At 45.7% G+C, this 22,448-nt stretch overlaps 1 protein-coding gene across 1 annotated transcript in view; it reads right to left on the reverse strand.

The window, feature by feature from the left end:
* Positions 1-22,448, reverse strand: part of LOC122805256 (adhesion G protein-coupled receptor E5-like) — a 330,498-nt gene that overhangs the window by 226,557 nt on the left and 81,493 nt on the right. The gene's annotated exons all lie outside the window — the stretch shown is intronic.

The following is a 22,448-nucleotide window of genomic DNA, read 5'->3' on the forward strand; positions in this document are numbered from 1 at the left end:
TCAAGCCCCCCAAACCACATTATATTGCTTGAATGAAAATACCCAGACATACACCGGGAGCATTATACTACCACCAACACAGTAGGAGAAAATTACCCAGATTCCATAAACCAAAATGCCCAGGAACAATGTACCACTCCCACAAGAGGGGTAAGCATACTGGATGTGATAATCAGCAACATGTGTACTGGATGGCAAGATGAGAAGTGTACCCCTCACTGGTAAGACCAGACCATAGAGTAATCACACTGGATATACACATCCTGACCCCAGTCCCTGGCCAGAATACCACAGTGAAAAACATGTGTAAAGCATAGGTTGCAGCCCTCAAAACCGATGTTGAATCCACAAAAGGCCCTGTGCAAGTGCAGAATATGGGACACACCACAGAACATGTTATACAGGCATTCCATGAACACAGCCAGGAATGCTTGGAGTATGCAATCACAAATAACAACAGCACACAATGCCATACACGCAGGCATCTGGCATGCTGGACTCCAGCCATTACCAAACCATGCAAGAGAATGAGGAAGCTACCACATGATAGAGCAAACATAAAAAGGGAAGTAATCACTGACCAGTAGTATGGCAATAACATATGTCCACACATACAATCCACTAAGTCCAGCCACAACAAGTAGAATCTGTGAATCCAGAGGCAATGTGACACCAGTCCCAAGTACACAGACAACCACAACACCCCCCAATAAATGAAAATATATGTGATAGATGCATCCATGTATCCAACCCAGAGGTTGAGCTACACCAACTCAGTACTGTCAAAACTAGTCAGGAGGAGAAGGTAACCACATACACCACAAACCCAGTCCCACATAGACCTACCACAACTGTAAACCAAACACATAAACACAGACAAATAATCCCGGAGGCCTTAATTACAAACACACCACATCAACAGAAGCCTCCAAAGCAGATCACAAGCAACCACAACCTTCAAACATAGCACATGCAACGAATAGTACGCAAAGCTGGTGTGCCAAACAGTCACAGGCCAGAAGGAGAAACAACATGCCTGATACAGTCGTAATAGGTGTCTGTATAGGCAGACACACTGCTGTCCCACTCACCAGACTGAACAAGGGAAAGGGTAGAATAAGCTGCCTGTAGGCTGCCACAAAATGCCACATAACACAAGTACGCAGGTCACCCCAAAGCAAGCAGAAATATGATGCACTCAATGTTCATGCTGGTGTGAATTACCTGAGATGTACCTCCCTGGTCAACATGAAAAGAGACATGGATGGTCCCTCTGAGTATGTACCCCAGGGCGGTATGACACTGGCTGTGTGTAGCATCCATCCCTCACCAAGAATGATGCCACAGTACAAACACAGAATGCTCATGTTTAACAGCTGGCACAGTTACAGCTGTCAGTCCAAGAGGGTCTAATGTCTGTCTACTTGAGATGTCAAGCATGACAAGCCATGCTGCTGTTCCAGGGATGGCTTGCAGCTGTTACCCGTGTGCATCTGGATACTGGATAAGGCCTTTGCCACCTCCATAGAGCCGTATGTAGGCAAGGCCAAAAAGACTACCCACCATCCTAGAAAACATAAGTGGTAGGAAACATAAGGGTAATGCTGACCAATGCCAGATGTGTAAACTGTAATATGCATGCTCCTGAGGCACTTCCCATTATGGAGAACATCGATGTCTGTGCAGTGACAGAAGCCTGCTACAAGCCTAGTGATAGCACACCAGGACTACTAGCTTATACCACATATCATGTGTTATGGCCCCAACACCTGCACCAATACATCAAAGGAGGAGGAGTATCCATATGCAGCACAGACACCCATATTGCCAGGTAACTGACAATGCACAAAGCAGTGGAGACCACCCATGTGCACATAACTGTAGACAAAACTGATGTACAGTCTGTAGCATGTGACAGACCACACTCTTACACACAAGAACTCCACCCAGACATCCGAAGACACTGGACAGTATGAATGTCCCACCAAATACCAGACAAGGTACACACAAATTACCACATAGGTGTCAAACCATTATGTATGCAAGGAGTAATCAGGGACCTAGGGACACAGGTCGACATTAATCTGTCATGTGACACCCACAATGCCAATGTGGCTATGAAGATTGTCGATATTGGACACCGTATCATGAAAGGATTCACATCAACATCAACAGAAGTCACTGTGCCGCTGTACTGTTCCCTTATCAGACCCATAATCTAGTACAATGACTCATATGGGATGTACCGTACGTGACACCTGCAGCAGTTCGGAAGACCTCATAGTTACCCCACCAACAGGATGAAGGGTGTGAAATATATGTCATATGTGCCTGGCTGTAGACACCCCAGCTGACTGCAGTCACACACTGCCTACACATAGGCATTGTATGTCTGTTGTACAAGGCCATGTCCAACACAGGAGTAATGGACATGCTCCACCACAGCAAATCAAAGCCATTGGAGCTGTGAGAGTCACAGATGTCAGCCTCAACACATAATGAAATAAGATGTGCTGGAGGGACAGATACATAACCCAGAGGCTCCCCACACCCAGAAACAGGATCCCAATCCATGGTAGGCAGAGCCCCTCACTGACACCCCTCAACATGAATATTGCCAAGTGGATGGATGACCATACATGTATACTGGGGGTCCTCACTGTGTCACAACCAGACAGAGGCACAGTGAAGAACTTCATAAATGGCCATAATTGAACATAGCAAGGGGTGGCGAAAGACACACACACTCTGGCTAGGCCTACTAATGGCCTAGGGTCTATAGCCTAGTATGAACCCATGAACCTATGAAGATACAAAACGTACAGGACACTAAGGATAATCACAAGGGTTACCCAACTGATGGTATGAACCATGTTGGGCATCCACAGATATGCCCCGAATCACCCAGATATTACAAACAACATACCAAACATACACACATATTGCTAACATACAACCTGTCAGGTGCAGTGCAAACACCCCCCCCCCCGAGTGCAGAATACCTATCCCAGCAGAATGATGGTCCCCTGACATTGTAGATGCTGAGGTAACAGCCATCATCTGCAAAGAAGAACACACAGCAGCAAAGGTATGTGATGGTGTCCTGTGCTGAGGCCAACATGGACTCCAAGAATAATGGAATGTCAAATCACACTACTGCCCAATGTCAGCCTTACCACAGGATATGTACCCAAAGAGCAGTGTACAACAACACTGGTCCATCACAACACAGGTGTTGCCTGAATGGATACTCCAATCTACCACCCTAGGATCCTGACAAGCTTGGTCTGCACAGCTACGGAAAGGATCAGTATGTACCGCAGACAGAAGGCTATTGTGGACCTACTGATACTGGACCCAAGTGTGGCTGTCCTAACTGCAGAACCTGCCCCTAAACATGTCTGACCCATTTGAAGCAGTCATTAAGGTCATTGATGAGGGCAATGTGGTCCACACAGCATAGCTGGACTGTGCACATGCTTCTAGACAATACCGTATGAGTCCAGTATGGATATGTTCACCGGCTTAAATATATACCCCTATGTCAGTAGAGGGGTTGCAAACCAGATCAAGGACAGAACTGACATGGTCAGACATGCCGCATCCATGTCAGACTACAAAGCGGATAAGAATGGCATCTCACAAGGCCTGGTCTTGGCCCCCCCCACCCCCGTTCTGTATATATGTCCCATAGGTATAGGCCAACATGGAAGGACTGTGACTGAACATGTATGCAGAGGAGTAAAAACTGCCCACCATATCCGACCCCCAGCTGACACAAGCAGCCCACAAAAGGGCCACCTACAAACAGACAACTGTAGCTATAGCCATGTCAGCAAGCTAATTGCAGAACTCTGTATAGACAACCACAGTGGATATACAGTAAGTGCCCACAAATTACCACACAGGTGTTAACCCATGAGGTACCTATCATGTAATGTGAGACCTGGGTACAAAAGGTGATAGATATCCTGCACTGGACAAACATGTAGCTGTAGTGTTCGCAGATACATGTACCATATACCCACCCAAACATGAAGCTTGGCAGATGTAGATAAGGGGAACTCACTGTGGCTTTGCAGTCATCCTCCATCAGCGTCACAACTGACTACAATAGCCCCTGCGGGATATGCCGCAGCAGACACCTCCATCAACTGTAAAGTCCACAACAGTACCCCACCAGGGGTAGCAAAGAGCATGAACAGATGCCATGTGTTGCCTGAGTAAACAATCTGCAGCCCCACACACCGCCATACTTCCCAGCTACAGGAAAGCTGTGCCTGATGTATGAAGCCATGTCTAACCTGGAATGAATGAACATGTTGCACCTTGTACAATCTGAATGGCAGTGAGCTATGCACATGAGAGACGTGAACCCCAGCACTGACATACATAGGACAAGCTGTACAGAATGATCCATAACACAGAAGGCACCCCCACTCTTCAGTAAACTCCGGTACAGGTCAGCCAGAGAGTCACATGTCGGCACCCCACAAGAGGAATCCTGATGAGTGTATGGGAGATGGTAGGCTAACCCTGGGTATCACTGTTATGTCAGAGGTAGACGGAGGCACAGTATACTAACCATGACATATGTCATGGCAAACTCCACTTACAATGTGTGTCGAAGGACAAACACACCCTGTGACTAGCATCAGAAATGGCCTAGGGAACATCACTAGTGTTTGCCAATGTCCACCCATGTTGTGGAATACACTAGCAATGTTGGACGAGCCTGGTGTAGGTAGTCCATATCTGAACATATTGCAACATGGTGATATGTGCACAACTGGTCCCTACACAGTATGTTGTGCTCACTATGAAGATGTCAAGCAGTCAAAGGACTAAAGCCCAGGATACTGTCCACCACAGTGAAAGTACTGAACCAGTACACTATACAGTACTACAGTGTTAGGTCATTATGAAAGTATGTTGACAACTGTCTGCAAAGTATCCCATGCAATCCCTGCAGGCACAGTATAATCCCTGTTGTGGCAGACATGAAGCAGTTGGCCAGTTAGTACACAATATGACACCCAACACACAACTATAAACGTGAGATATTGTTGAAGTTCATACACACCCAAATATGTTGTGGACTTCAGAGTGCAACATATGGAAAGCTCACACTGGGCATGCTCGCACACTTTGATAAATGAGGCATATGTCAGACAACATGCCATGGAAAGGCTGAACTGGGCATGCTCAAACACTTAGGACATATCTCCGTTTAGCAGTTGGCCACACATATCTGTTATGTGTACGTGTCAGTCCAGGAACCAACCAAAACACAGCAATCAGCCCAGTGCACACAGTAAATGACTACAGAGACATAAGTGATATAGTGGATCACCATCATATGCAAACATCTTCCACAGATACACAAGTTGGTCATAGGAACAGGGAATGCTATGGCAATAAAGACCTGCAAACATTAGAACAGCACAACAGATATTGTGCATCCGACAATTGAACATATGGGTGTAGAGGTCAATACTAGGCTTGTTGCCCTAGGGAATGACAGCTCAGCCAGAGTGTGCTTGGCATCTGCATCCCCAGGACAGTAGGCTACTGTGCCACTGTAAAGTAGGTCATAGAAGGCAACATGTGAGGCTAGTGAGCTGTGCCTCTGTCAAGCAGGGGCACCGTGGAGGTCCCAGGGATTGAATGTGCTAAGCCACAGCCATGTTGTCGGTGTGTGCTGTGAGAGGGTTGGTGAGGATCTCTGACAGTAGGTGTCCGCCAATAACAGACTGAGGGGAGCCCTATCTGCATTCTCTGGATGATTCCACTGTCAACACTGTGTTGTAATGAGTATGTGTGAATGAAGTGCTGTGCCAGAACTGTTCACAGATGTCCTCCCTCTGTGGGCTACAGCTTTGCAATGTATTAGGTCACTCTGTCTGTTGTACAGCCCATATATGGCTGGTGTACAGCTGACAGGTGTCTTGTTGTGGAGCAGTCATGGGTATATGTGGGATAGCATGACCAATGCAAACCATACACATGCTCATAGAATGCAATTGTCAAGGATTATGCTGAGTGGCCAGTATAGTCCTCCAGCATGGGTCCTCTGAAGTCGTACACCCCAGTCTACACAAGTGTAGAGTCTGCTTGTGCTAAATACAGTTTCTGTGCAGTGACAACCTTGCCTGGGAGTGGAGATGGGATATGGATGTCCAGGGAAAGGTGGGTATGGTCAGATATCAACAATGGTGGTCTACCTCTGGTGTGGAACAGTGAGTACCCACGTTGCAGATGGACAGGTGCAATATGTATTCCCCCATGTGGCTGTGGTGTGTGGTTCTGCCATAGCACATGGACCCACAAATTGTAGTGGCTGTAGGGTAAAGTGGTAGAGGCCTGAGTAGTTCTCACACACAATATGCCTGTACCTGATGTTAACAACTGGAATGGTGTATGTGAACACCTGCATATCCTGGCACTATTCCCAGGGAAGCTAAGAGTGTGTGTGTCCTGGATGTGGGTGTGGTGTTCTGGACTGGTTGTGTTGTGTGTTACAGGTCCTGTGGTCAGAAAGCATGGTATAGAACATAACCTGCCAGTGCGATGTGCATATCTGACCCTGACGTAGGTGGCTGCAAATGCATATATATGCTATCCCCCACCTGACAGGTAGTACTACATCTACATACCTCTGTAGAAATAAAGATGTCAGCACCCTATAAATACTACAGGTGCAGAACAGATGCCCAGTAATTCGGATAGTGCACTCCGCTAATGCGTCTCCTTCAAGTGTCATAATATAGTTAAGTAGTGGTTCAAATCCTGCAACTGTTCAGTGTGTGTGTGTGTAGGTGAGTGGGGTTTGTGTGAGTGAAAGGGAAATGTCCCTTTTGGCAACTTGGAATACACACTACAGGATGCACATTCCCCTTTCTAAACACTGATGATGTCAGCACCCTATAAGTACAGCAGGAGAAGAAAAACCATCCAGTAATGTGAATAGCGTGCTCCGCTAATGCATCCATCTCGAGTGTCATAATATAGTTAGGTAGGGGTTTGAATCCTGTACATGCTCAATGTGTGTGGAGGGGTTTGTGTGTGTTCAAGACTGTTTGAAAACAATATCCCTTTTGCCAACTAGGAGAATACACTACAGGATGCACATTCCCCTTTCTAAACACTGATGATGTCAGCACCCTATAAGTACAGCAGGAGAAAGGAAATCTCTCAATAATGCGAATAACGCACTCTGCTAATGCATCCGTCTCGAGTATCATAACATAGTTAGGTAGTGGTTTGAATCCTGCAAGTGTTTGTGTTTGGATGAGGGGGGTTAGTGTGTGTGCAATTTTGTGTGAGGGAAATGTCCCTTTTGGCAACTGGGAGTACACACTACAGGAAGCACATTCCCCTGTCTAACCACAGATGATGTCAGCACCCTATAAGTACAGCAGGAGAAGAGAAGCCTCCCAGTAATGCGAATAGCGAGCTCTGCTAATGCGTCCATCTAGAGTGTCATAACATAGTTAGGTAGTGGTTTGAATCTTGCAAGTGTGTGTGTTTGGATGAGGGGGGATTAGTGTTTGTGCAATTTTGTGTGAGGGAAATGTCCCTTTTGGCAACTGGGAGAACACACTACATGATGCACATTCCCCTTTCTAAACACAGATGATGTCAGCACCCTATAAGTACAGCAGGAGAAGAAAAGCCTCCCAGTAATGCGAATAGTGCACTCTGCTAATGCGTCTCTCCTGAGTGTCGTAATGTAGATAGGTAGGAGTTTGAAACCTATAAATGGCATGCGTGTGTGTGTTTGGATGTGGGGAGTTTGTGTGTGTGCATTTCCGTATGAAAAACATGGTAGTCCTGGCAATCAGGAGATCACACTAGCTGATGCACATTACCCTTTCAGAATACTGATGTTGTCAGCACCCTATAAGTACGGCCAGAGAAAAGGAACTATCTAGTAATCCGAATAGTGCCCTTTGCTAATGCGTCTTTCTCACGTGTTGTGACTTATTTAGGTAGGGGAATGAATCCTGCAAATGGCAAGTGTGCGTGTGTGTGTGTGGGGGGTAGTAGGGTGTGTGTAAATGCAAGTGTGAGAGAACAGATCCTTTTGGCAAATACTACAATACACCAGATGCTGCATATTCCCCCAGTAAACACAGGGGATGTCACCACACTATCAGCACAGCCAAACAGGGCTAGTAATGCCAATAGTGCGCTCTGCTACTGTGTCTATTACCATTGTCAGAGTACAGATAGGTATGTTTTGGTAACCCACACCTGCCACGTGTGGTTGTGTCACACAGTATGACCTTGTGTGGGTCTTTGTACATAACAATGCATGCCATTGCCTAAACCAGCAATGGCATTGCACACATGATGTATGTGTGTGACACATACACATAAATACCTGTGACCTGCAGTAGTTACCATGTCTGACACATGCCTCGAGTGGATAAATGGTATTTGCAATGTATGCCAATATGACTGTGTCTTACTGTGCAGGGTCCACACGTGGTATGTGTCTATACAGTGTGGGTGTATATGGTAAAATACCTACAGCAGGGGATACACATCTGGTCTGGGCCATATAGTGTACATGTAGTCGATGTACAGGTGCTGCATGTTCCCACCTGCTGTGGTAGTGGTAACATGTCATTCCACTGCAATCCAGTGACCACATGCTGTAAACCCTTCAACTAGTGTGTTGTAGCTACAGTAATGCTCATGCACAATGTTTGGCTGGATGCAGTTCAGCCATATAAACACAGTTCTTGAGACTGTCATATTGCCAGTGTTGTTATGGAGGATAGGTGGTCTTCCTGTGTATGGGAGGGTTGTGTGTGCCAGGCTATGAACCAGATGGCAGTCCGATACATTGTCAGCTGCACATGATTAGGCCCTGATGCTTTGTGTTGTGCCAACAACCTGGAGGTGTGTGTATCTGTGGTACCTTGGGATACCACCCCCTGTCCATGTGTGTTACATGTGTAGGGGACGACAGGCATGGTATGGGGCATAACCTGTCAGTGATGGGTAACACCTGTGAGCCATGAATCAGGAATATGGTACTGCACAGACATTGCAGTTCACCGTGCTGAGGACAGTGTCTGGTGCATGCATCTTCCGGTGTACACTGCTGTTGTTGTGTAGCAGCACTGTTAGTGGCTATGTAAACCATGTCCTGCAGCATAAGGCAGTATGTGTGTACAAGGAGCTTTGCCATTATACATCGGGCCATGGGTGTCACGTGCAAGATGACCCTTGCACATCATTGTGGCTTCCCTAGCATGTAAGCACACGTTGACAGCCAGCGGATTCCCTATGAATGACAGTGGAGACTGAGCATAATGTAGACATACAACACCCTTCCTACATATAGTGGTAGCATACCTGGTGAGGGTATGTTGGCAACCAAGATCAGGCTCATACTGGCCTGTGCCACATGCTGAGAGATCCATTCTATGTTCCCTATCATGTAGTCCAGGGAGGTATGTCTCAGGCCAGCCATACTGGCATGGTCAATGAGTGAGTCATATGTGTCCATGCCTCTGACTGACCTGTATGCATGTGTTCTGTGATGGACCATAGTGCCCCTGAGGCATATCACTGTGACCTTCACCAGATACAGACTGTTGAGCGGGACCCCAGTGCAGCACCCAAGACAGGTACCTGACACATCTGTAGCAGGTGTGTTTTGTAGCCCTACAGGCTGTGAGTGTGTGGCACAGGGGATGTGTGTGCCATGTGTGGCATGTGCTCTGTTCCAATGGAACATATGCCTGTGTGCCAGCTGCGGAGGTGTGTGATGCTCAGGCAGGATGCTATTCTGAGTCCCCACGTATGCCCCAGTGTGTTCAGCATGCTGTCAGTGCGTGTCAATGTCTGACTTGTATTGTAGTCACTGTAATATATTTTATTTATTTATTTATTTATTTATCCTACATTTGTTGACCAGGATAGTCTGACTGGGTGCATGTTCATTTCCAGGGGAGGCCCATGGAGAAAAGCTACAAGGGTAAGCAGATACAGCATTACATAATACCAGCATTACATATTACAAACAGATTATTTACAGAGATTACATAAGTAAGCAAGTTAAGCATGTTCCACAGGTTAATGTTAGTCCTGAGCACAAGTCAGAATTAAATTAAATTACACAGTAAACTGGTTAACAGATTTTACACATTCGAGTTAGCCAGGCTTGATACATTGACATAGCCAGTTAAGTGACAAATGTTGTTTGAGTCTAGTGTTAAATTGACCTAAGGTGGAAAGTAAGGTAATATCAGCTGGAAGTGAGTTCCAGGATCTACTTACAGAGTTTTGCAAAGAGAGAATCACCGGCTGTGCTATCAAATTTGCTAGTCTGAATTAGTAGTTTGTTAGAGGATCGAAGCGGACTAGGATTATTATAGGGGGTGATAATATTTGAAGTGCAGGAGTATTGTCCGGATTATAGAGGATTTTATAGGCCATAATCAGTTAGTTATACTGTATTAGGCTTATTTAGATTGATGCAATGATGTGTCCTAAAAGGCAGCCCAGTGGCAAACCTGGCAATGTGGTTGTAGCAAATTGAGTGTTTGTTAAGGACAGTCTTGTTCATATTTGAGAGTAGAGGGGATGCATACAGAAGGGTTGAAAGAAGGTGTGAGAGAGCTATGGCACCTTTAGCTGGAGGGGTTAGGAAGGCTTTTATTCTGTAAAGTGACCCTAGTCTTTTATGGCTTGATAATGTCTTTGATGGCTTTGATAATGTGGTTAACATGTAGGTCACATTTGAGATTATTGTCTATGATGACACCTAACAGTTTAGTAGATGGGTCAGGGGAGATTATTGTGCCATCAGTTGATGTTATGGTAAAGGTGAAAGCGATAGACCTACGTGTTGGTGAAATAACAGCAGTTTAGTTTATTTGGGATTTAGGATCAGACGATGTTCAGAAAGCCAGTTTTCTATTGTATTAAAGGTGGTCTGGGTAGCTGGCCATAACTCTACTGGCGATGTGGCTGAGCAGATCAGAGTAGGATCTTCAGCATATAGGATAGAGCTGACTTTTGGGATGACAGTATAAAGGTCGTTAATGAAGATGGAGAACAGCAAGGGCCCTAGTATAGAGCCTTGTGGTACTCTGAGGGTGTTAGGTAGAAGGTTAGAGAGTTTGTTCTGCCAGAGGCCAGCCTGCTGTTGACCATGCAGGTAGGATTGAAACCATTGGAAGGCTCCAGTATCTAGACAGAATGTTTGCAGGGTGTGGATTACAAGTTGGTGATCAACCATATCGTATGCCTTGGAAAGATCCAAAAAGAGAGCTGAGGATATATAATTAGTGTTGCAAGTATGGTTTATGGTGTTAGTAAAGGCTAGGAGGCCTGAAGTAGTGCTGTGATGAGGATGGAAGCCATGCTGAGTGTCTGCCATAAGGCGATTTTGGATTAGGTGGTGCATGAATTGTCTATGAATAAAGTTTCCATAATCTTTGCAAGTGGAGAGAGTATAGCTATTGGCCTATAATTGGAGAATTCAGTAGAGCTGCCTCCTTTGTGAAGTGGGATTACATAGGATATTTTCCAGATGGTGGGAAATTTAGATTCTACCATGGTTCGTTTGATTAGTTTTGAGACGGGGTAAGCAATAGCATCATCTGATTTTAATAGGTACTCGGCAGGGAGTTGATCAGCAGAAAGTGTAGTGGGTTTCACTGTTTCAATCAAGATAACGAGAAGTGAAGTGGCGACTGGTTAGCAGCTGAACGCAAGTAGGTTTCTAGGGGTGCTACATTCAGGACCAGGGGAGCTAGGAGGTAGATGGCTAGCTAGGGCTTGAAATGTCTCAGTAAAGAATTGGTCAAAACTATCAGAAACATCTTCAGGGGTTTTATCAATAGTAGCAGCAGGGATTGGGGTTGAAGTTTGTCCAGGATGTAGTATATATGACATGCCACCTGACAGGGTATGGCATTACTGGGTTCAGAGAGCCCAGTCCCCAGATTGGCTGTGTGGTGGCATCCCACACATGTGTTGTACGTTCCTGGCCAAGGGTGATGGCTGACTGCATACATGTGGCAGCTGTGACATTGCCACATGACTCACAGAAACCACAACTGGACCATAGAGGTGATTCACAGGTTACCTTTGCACATGCTACCCTGGTAGTGTTTTTGCCATGGTGAGTACCAACACATAGGGCCAATGGGGAACAACATACTGAAGGTGTGCATGTGTGGGTGTACCGCTACTGTTTCATTGCACTGGCATATATGACTGCACACGTGGGTAAATGCCAGGTAAGACATGTGCAATGTGTCACAGGCAACGTACATGCGTACAGGACAGACAGTGACGTTCTGTCATGTGTAAAGTTGACATACGTATCGTACGCTATGCACATGTCACTAGGAGTCTACAGAAGCACTGTAACTCTGCATTGCAGGTGTAAGCAGTGTTCCAGGGAACCCCAAGCAAACATGCATGCAAACAAAGCTGCAGTAAACAGGGCTGGAAGTAGTGCATTGTACAACAAAGAAGAGGTAACAATAACAGTAAGTAACAATGCAAATATGTAGGCACTATCAACATGTACCCAGGAATACACAGCACAGATGCCCATGGTAGAACTGATATTATGTCATAGTTATTTGTGATTTGGATTACATTGGTACTGCACACATATCTATATGCGCAAACATCCGCATTGCATAGTTGTTGTGGGCAACTTGACACCATTAATGTACATGTCCACCATTGCATATCACTACTTGCGTTAGCTTTCCCCCTGTGCTACCCATGTATGCGGCTATCTGTTGACAACCTTACCACCGGCATGCAATTATGTGCAGCTGTTACACTTTGGTATGTACTATGGGTGCAGATAACAATTCAGGATATTCATACAGTTACTGCAGCAGGCATGCTGGGATATACACACAGTCATAGCAGCACACTGTACTGTTACCAACATGATACTACTAATACACTTCTATGTAGTCACCCTGTGCATCAACAACGTGTTTACCTGTTCATGCAATGATGTTGGAGATTGCAGGAGGTGGCACAGTATCATCATATGCACAGGGTGTGGATTAGGTATGCCTGAGTCAGCCACTGATACCACCAAATGACATGTGTGTGTATGTGTGTTGGTGAGGGGCAGCAGTACAGGGTGGGGCAGTATTGGTGCAGTGTGTGCGTGTATGTGGTTGCCCTAGGTGTTAACATTTCACATGTGTGTATGCATGCACACAGTTCCACCTCATGACTGCCATATACAGGGGTTTGTGGACAGCCACAGATTGCACCTGGCAGGTCATACAGATCAGTATCTGTGGGCATGGACACAGTACCTGTGCCTGGCAGGGGTGCTATGGACCATATTAAAGTACTAAGCCAGACTGGGTACTGTCATCAGAAGCAGGAGTGCGTTGACTGGACACAGGTCCCTGTTGGGACTGTCCAGAGCCACGTGCACGTGGTCTCCTGGGGCATTCCAATGACAGCACAGACCCAGCATTGCTGGGGCTGCTGCTGGCACTATGAGGGTGTGCGCGAGCCTGTTGTCATCCGCGCTGACTGCCAGCTGCTGCTGTTACCAGCATACGGCCATGTCGACGCCACAAATGCCCACCATTGCCCTGGCTCATGGACAATTGGTTGTGGAACTGCTGTAATATGTCCCCACAATGTCTGTCTATGACATTGGTGAAATTACGGATAGCATCCGCAATGTCACGCATACTGTCTGTCATGGCTGTGCGACATGCTCTCAGCTCCCTCAGACCCTGTCTGGTGTACCTTTCCATACGCGACTGTGCCTGCATGACAGTCCGAAACATAGCTGAGGTTGACAGACCTCTTTGGGCACGTTGGACAGAGGCAGTACGCCCATGGATGCTCACACGAGAACCCATGGGCAACTGTCTGTGTGGTACCATCAGAAGACCCTGCCCATGGCTGCTGTGTGGGGATGCATGTGCCACAGGTACCACATTACCCTGGTCTATGCCCACTGTATCCTGTCCATCACCTAGGGACAATGGTGACAAAGGATGTACTGGCAGGATGACTGTGCACAATTATGGGGTTGACAGCTGTGTACTGTTAATTGGCTGACCAATGGCAGACCCTGACACACCTTCCTGTACCATTACACAAATATCATCATTACCAGTACCCATGGCACAAGATTCAGGTTCCCTGCTGCAGGTCACCAAAGCAGCACCAGAACCTGTGGGAGGAAGACAGGAAACACAGTTTACAGTCTCCAGACATTGTTACCAGTGATGCACTTCTGCACACATGCACACATGGACACATGCACACATGCACACATGGGCACAGGCACACATGCACACATGGACACAGGCACACATGCAGACATGCACACGTGGACACATGCAGACAGGCACACATACACACATGCACACAGGCACACATGCACACATGTAGACATGCAGACATGTACATGTGGACACATGCACACGTGGACACATGCACACATGCACACATGCACACGTGGACACATGCACACATGGACACATGCACACGTGCACACATGGTCACATGCAAACATGGACACATGCACACGTGGTCATGTGCACACATGCACACATGCACACAGGCACACATGCACACATGCACACGTGGACACAGGCACACATGCACACATGCACACGTGGACACAGGCACACCTGCACACATGCACACATGCACACATGGGCACAGGCACACATGCACACCCTGCAGTATACACACAGAGCGCTACTGAGTTACACTACTGTTACTAGCATTATCAGGACTATTATAGGTTATGTTAAACACACTCACCAGCATGGATGGCCTGCCTTGCTGTAACCCCGGAGGGACCTGCAGAAATGATGAGATTAATGTCAGTGGGCACAACTGTGCCATTGATATTGCATATGATACAGTGTACAGAACAGTCAAGTATACATATGGCATATTACCTGCACGCTCCAAGTCGTGCTGGTGTGTGGAACCAGCCTCCATCATATTGCAGGTGTACTGCTGTTGCTGTTCCATGGCTGGAGCCACAACACTTAGGAGTAGCCCCTCCAGTCTGGTGAGGGGGGGATGTGTGGCCACCCCACCTCCTCTGGCAACCTGTTGCCTGTGGATATTTGATGCACTCTGACAGACACTTCAGATTAAATCACTGCAGTGATGTCGTAGATGCTCATATGTCCTGTTATGCGTGCCAATATCATTTACCCTACGGACAAGGTCTTGCCACAGTGCAGCCCTCTCCTGCTGATTCTGACTGGTGCGGGAAAACAGGATGTCATACTCCCGCACCAGGCTCTGGTGGATCTCCTCGTCTTCCACTACAGAGTAGGCTGATTACACTGACGCGCCATCTCCCTGGAAGAGAAAACAAACAGGATATCAGCAGACTATGTCAGCAATATATGGCACACATACTATACATGATACTCATGTGTAGTGATATACTACCACTCCCATATGTTGCATGTGTGTGTGTCGTGGTGGATACACAGGTACATGGCCAGATATCAGTGCTCAGCCAACACCTGTGCAGCAATACCTGCCACATTTCACACAACATAGTAGCATGCCCCATCAGTCAGCACACACTGACAGGTCCAATGCACAACCTCACTCTGGGGGTTCATCCCAAGGTACTGTATGTGGGATGCCATCCACTACTGTGATGTGGACAGAAGTTACTCAGCCTGGATATACATATCCCACCACCACCACCAGCACAGTAGACTACTTTGATATGTATGTGATTAGACAGTTATTCACTTGCTGGGACTGTGATGGTATCCATGCAGCACACTGGGCCAGTGGAAGCCACAACCCACACTGCTGACCCCTTTGCAAATGCTTACCACAGACATGCCACAGATTGCATGGAACTTGCACAAACATTTCTAACCCAGACCCTATGCACAAAGGTTAGGCATCCTGTCCGGTGGACCCCAGACAGAGGCAGATTGTATAACAATAGCAGGAGGCTACTGCAGGACAGAGCACATTCACATTAAGGGAAGGCATCTGTGGTCAGCACTGGTACTATGCTACGGTTCGTCATAACAATGGCCACGGCCTACTCTAGGAGGGAAATGGCCACAAACACTATGCATGACCACAAGGCCTTCTTCAATTATGTTACACATATGGACCACATGCCTCAGATATGCTTTGTGTTTATACACACCTACTTAACATTCACCAAACACACGGATATTGGCAACAGTCTTGCAGACAGGTTCAGTGCACTTATCCCCCCCCTTCTCCCCCACCAGTTGAAATATTTATCACAGCTGTATGTAACCTCCCTATCATCTCACATGTCCAGGTGAAGGCCACCCTCAGCAGAGCAGAACACACAGCATCACTGTGACCTCATGATATCCCTGGATGTGTGCTACCTGCACTCCGAGAGGACATACAACCGCATATAACACTGATGATTTATCTTGGCCGTACTACAGGATATGTACCTGGACAGTGGCATACAGCGACAGTGGTCCCACACCACTGAGGAGGCACCTTGACTGACCCTGGGAACTAACACATCATATGCATAACCGGCCTGGTCTGTTAAGCTATGGAATTATGCAGTATGGGATGCGTATGCAGTGATATCGGGTACCTGCAGACACTTGTTCCCAGCCAGTGTGCCTTTGTGATGGGCTTATCCTGCCTTTTGAACCTGGCTGACCTTTCAAAGCAGTCACTACAGCCATTGCTGGGGGCAACACACAGACAACTGCTGCCAGGATCATGGCCTAAGACTGATTGACATGTAATGTATGGTCATCCCCTTTTGGTGGAACTACGTACACACAACATATCACATGGACATACCTATAGATACAGACCTATGACACATTTGGAGGGTTCACAGTATGCACACTATTAACCTGCTACTTTGCATTACCTGTGTTTGTTGCAGCTGGTTGCATTACCACTTCTTCTGCTTGCTGCTACTACTGTCACTGCTGACAGCTTAGAGTCGCAGAGACAGTGTATATATATATTTTTTGTTCTCTTTCTCTCTCTCTCTCTCTCTCTCTCTCTCTCTCTCTGTCTGCTTCCAGACAGTGCAATGAATGTATTGCATGTGTGGAGTGTTAGTACTGGATGCTTTTGTAGGTATCTGCATAGGTCCATGTGATGGCCACTGCACCAATTGTAAGCCAGCATTTGCTAATTGCATACAGCCAGTTGTGTAGTGATTGCAGTTCTCACTGTGATTTCAGGTCAGTGCTATAAAAGGGTATGTGGGATAGGCATTGCCCTTTCAGATTGTAAGGGCGGGGACCATGCTGGTATGCTATGGACAGTGATCTGTGAGTGTAAAGGTTAGTATCTCTCTCATGATTCAGGCTGTGTTGTAGATTCACATTTCTCCATTCCTCTCTCATGTTCCCTGTAGTAAGTGTGTATGCACAATGACTCCTACAACTATATATAGATATATATTTATATATATATATGTACATATACATACATTTATATATGTACTTTAACTGAAATTATTACCTACAAGCTACCAACTAGCATGGCTGTTTGTGTTCACACACTATTATTATGGGAATCCAGTAGTTTTGACAGTAATTCTACATGACATGCTTCGGGTACTACACATCCTATATTCCCTTTACATTCATCCCTACTATTACATGTTATATTTATTTGAGCACAATGTTCTTGTATAAGAGTCATGGCTTAGTGGTAGGTCATACAGACTAGTATTTCCAAGGTCCTGGGTTCGTGACTGACAGTGGGTTTTATTTTGCTTTTGAACTGAGTACAGGACCTGTCAGTCAAAGTGACTAAGGCACTTTTAAGCAGTTGTATCCGGGTTAGCGCTGGTTTGCACGGAGCTCATGCATGCGCACTGGCGGTTAGCTCCACGCACACATGCGCACACCCACTTACAACCGCTTAACAGTGATTACTCTGGCGCACACTCGCGCTATTTTCTTTGAAAGAAATGAAAATGGGGAGACAGGAAAGTGATGAAAAAGGGGTCACAAAGAGTGTAAGACAGTAAGGAAACAAGCTTAGGATTTGCAGGAGGGATGTAGGTAAGGCCCATAGCTGCCCATTTCTTCATCAGCAACAGCTGTGCATATGTATGTAATTTGGTGTGACATTTGAAACCTTCCACCCCTGAGAGAGATGTCAGGACAACAATAATACTTGTTGTACAGCCAATTGTAATTGATAGATTCCATGTCCAGCAGACATGTGTGTGGAATGGGCAGCTATGTATGGGGCATAATTTTTTGTGGGTACAGAGTGCCCTTTTTTTTTCAGGTGAGAGTGATATGTCAGGTGAAGGAAGTCGGTACAGCTGGGGAGGTAGATTGGGTAGGTAAACAGACAAGACAAACAAGACACATACAGGGGCGGTGTATGACACGTGTGGGGGGGTTAGATAATTGACGGGGATGGAGGTTTGGATATCCAGAGCCCATGAGCCCACAGATGGCAACAGTGGAACTGATATCCCCACACATAGGCAGTTGCCACTGTTCCTTCACTGCCCAGGATGGGGCTGTGCTGGGGGCTGTGTAGGCCGGGCAACAGGCATGCCCGTTAGTTGTGCCACCCATGCCTCAAGCTGGCGTAGGGGCTCGAGAACAGAGTCCCGAATCTCCCTACGCACCACAGTCCAGATGCTACGAAGGGTGAGTGGTGGTTCTCCTCCGGCCACACTTGCAGAGGGGGGGTGAGCCCCATCCCCTGCAGCGCTTCCACCCGCAGGTGGCACAGGGCCACCGGAGGAGGGTCCAGACTCGGCACTAGTGCCAGGTGCACTCGCCAGCTGAGGTGGGAGAGGTGGGTCCGCTGGAACCCACCTTCCCTGTCGTCCTATGTTTTGCATTATGTCATGACAGTTTGGATTAGTGACATATAATACCATTCGCAATTAGTTGTAACAGCATGCATTAGTATTCCCATTAACCAAACACCCAGATATTCACACCATTGAACAGCGTGCATAACACATGCATAATTTGAACAGCAATACACAGTCCAACAACATGCAGGGTTAATTGATGGCAACAGGCCATCAGGTTTGGATGTATGAACAGGGCGGATGCATCAACGGACATGCAAATATATATGACCCAACAGGACAAATGTCCAGGGGTGTTAATTGTGATTGTACATACCATTTTCACGTGGAATGGGTTATATGTGGTTATAGGGTGGGGTGAAGAAAATAATATTAACACCTTCAAATACCAATACATATGCTGTACATTTCTAATAGCTACAGATATAAACACACTACTGTTCTAACTACAGTTTCCTATATGATAACTACTTCAACTTGGTGATAGGACTGTTACTGCTACATCAATATACATTTTATTGTTCTTCATACACATTCATATCTAGCTTTGTTCAGCTACATCATCCTGATACATTTGCTTTATGTAGCTGTAGACAAGTGTGGATGTTTGGTATATCAGACAATCATCCTATCTGCATATTGCAGACTGAGAGCAACATATCCAGATTTTGGGATACCCATTCCAGATGCAGTAACACTTTGAACAGATTTTGCTGTTTGGTTTTGATTCTCACATGCATTTCATTCTGTCTTGACTGCAGTATACTTTATTCAGGGGTTATTACTACTGTATTGCTGGATTAATGACACTTTATCACACTCTCTCACTTGCTTTCATTTTACTATTCAGGATGGTACTTACTTCTAGGCTTTATTGACAAGTTTTACCTGTAGTTATTACAATCCTTTCCAGCAGTCTCACTTCTGTCATGTTTCAGTATTTCAACAGGGATATATTTCACACGTGATTTCATCATCTTCTGCAGCTATACTTTTCAGCTGTAAAATATTCTTACAGGTGGGGCATTTTTATTTCAGAATTTATGTCAGACATTTTTATTTTTCGGTTTAACTTACAGACTGAAATACACTTTTGTAATCAAGCAATACTTGCAGACACTTTCACACTGTTACTTGCACATTTTATTCCTTAGTGACTACACTGCACCCTTTTGCTGACTGTCATACTTTTATATTTCTTTACATTTACTGGTAGTGGATTACTGACCTGCCTGGTGGTGCAACCACACCAGCCTATTGCCATAGGCTCTGCGGTTCGCAGAATGGACACCTGCAGCTGTAATATAAATGAAGTAATATTGGAATACACATCTCCATAATATCAGCTAGTTTAATTTCTTACATACATAATTAAATGTAACTTACTCAGTAGTGGGGCGTTGGGCATTTGCCGGGCCTCATGGATCCAAAGGTTCAGTTGGTCCTGCTTGCGTCTCTTCAGGTCCTCTTGGTGGTGACGGACCTGCTCACCAGTCCTTGGAATCCCTGTGGCACTGGTGAGATCATGAGCCAACCGGTCCCACGCCTCAGCTCTGTATGCTCCCCAGAGGACCTGGCCCTGCATGAGTTGGGCCTCATGATTGTGGACTAGGAGCCAGACCATGTACCTGGACTCCTCAACGCCCCACCTCTGTGCTCGAAAGCAACTACCCTCTCCTACTCCTGTCATTTTGCCTGCAGTTCAGTTCTACAATCGTTTATGCTGTGTATTCCTGCCTATGGGGCTTATATAGTCCGTTTTTCCTGCACATATCTGTGATTGGCCATTTTGGAATTGTATCAACTTCAGTAAACCTGCATTGTCATGCTCCAGTTTGTATTCATTCCTATATATTAGCTATTATTGCATTTTTAGGTACTGGTGTCATGGCTTAGTGGTTTGGTACCTTGACTATGGTGTATAGTATCCTGGGTTCAAACCTGGCCACTGCTTTTTATTTTTCATGACTGTCTAGACATGCTGAGGGGTGTGTCTCTGTAAAGGCAGTTTTGATACGGCTTGCTCAACGTTGCCCGTCGGTTAGCTTGTTTGCACGATGCGCAGCTCCGCGAAAACGGGGTATGCTAGTTTAAGCCTCATTTGGCTATCGGCATGCATATTATGCTCAGCTGAGCTAGGGGCACTTAAATTTAGCATGTTAAACCACTGCTTAGCTACAGGCACTCATTTTGCACCAGTTAAACTACTGCTCACGTACGGGCAGATGCACTCACCCTGTTAAACTGTAGCTCAGCTATGGGCACATCTGGCATTTTTTATTCTTTTGTTACCTCACATTTCTTCAATATAAATGATCTATTTCATTACATTTTACATAAAATGTGGTTTTATGTGTACATATTTGTCAGGGACTTGTTTCGTGCTTATTTTGCTAAAAATAAAAATTGGTGTTGTGGGGGCTCGAACCATGAATGCCTGCCCTTCAGCCAACATCTCTACTGCTACGCTATTGCTTCCTGGCTTACTTTGGATATTTAGTTCTTATATGCTTTCCCACTGACTGCTAACTGTAGCTGCGCTACGAGCACGCCCGCGCAAACGAGCGCACTCACGGTTAAACTTTTTTACAATTTAAAAAAAATATATAACATGTTTATTTATATGTTTTCTGTTCATAGTCTGTGGGGGCATGTGTTGTGTTGTGTTTATTCACATTTCCGTGGACTCTGTCGTGGGTGTTTATTTTGGGCACTTTTACTCTTCTGGGGGCGTGTCCACTTACAGGGCTCGGCCTACGGACACACCCCCTACTGTCTTACATGGACCGTGTTAGCCTTAGCTGTGATTCAGCATGCTCTCATGAATATGCAAAGCATGCTGACATCACTCCGTTTAACTGCAGCCTCCGTGTATGAGTTATAACTCTTACACAGAGGCTTCGTGAATCTTGCCCACTGTGAATAACTTGTTCCAGCACATAATTGCAAATTAGTTTTTTTTTCCTGAGCAAAATTCAGTGTATAGTACCTTGAATGTACATCACTCACAAAGCCCTCTTCTTCTTCTGGATCTGCAATAGTGCTGGCATGACAGCTTTTTGTCTTATTTTCTAAACCATTTTTCTTGTAAATAGGCCTATTTCCTTCTGCAGATTTACAGTCTAGCACCCTGAAAAACATTCTGTACACTTAGGTATGACCTTATTGCTAATTTTTTCTTTCATTTGTTCCACTTACTCACATGAGTTTATGTGACTCAGTGAGATGAGACAAATCAGTTGTACAGTGCACCTCACTGGGCTGCATGTGTGGCTACTGTACCTTCATCCAGTCATAGATTAGCCTAATATATTACCAACCATATATGTGCTAAATATATGAACAGAACCTGAGCAGTGTTTGAGGCTTCCATTTACTTGCTTCTTAATACTACACCTATACATCTGCGGTGACACTCATATATGCCTATATGCAAGACTGCAAAATATACTGTGTGTACAATGGATAGCATAGCAATCCTTAACATGTATTACAATACATGTACATTATATATTTCTGCAATAAGCAGACATATCCTACATTTTTCTCTGGCACAGAAATTTCTCCTGATCTTCAGATGTTTTAGAAGACAGATTCTAGGAACCATATC

This window comes from Protopterus annectens, chromosome 6.part1 (assembly GCF_019279795.1).
Source record: "Protopterus annectens isolate FY-2018-M chromosome 6.part1, PAN1.0, whole genome shotgun sequence".
Lineage (NCBI taxonomy): Eukaryota > Metazoa > Chordata > Ceratodontiformes > Protopteridae > Protopterus > Protopterus annectens.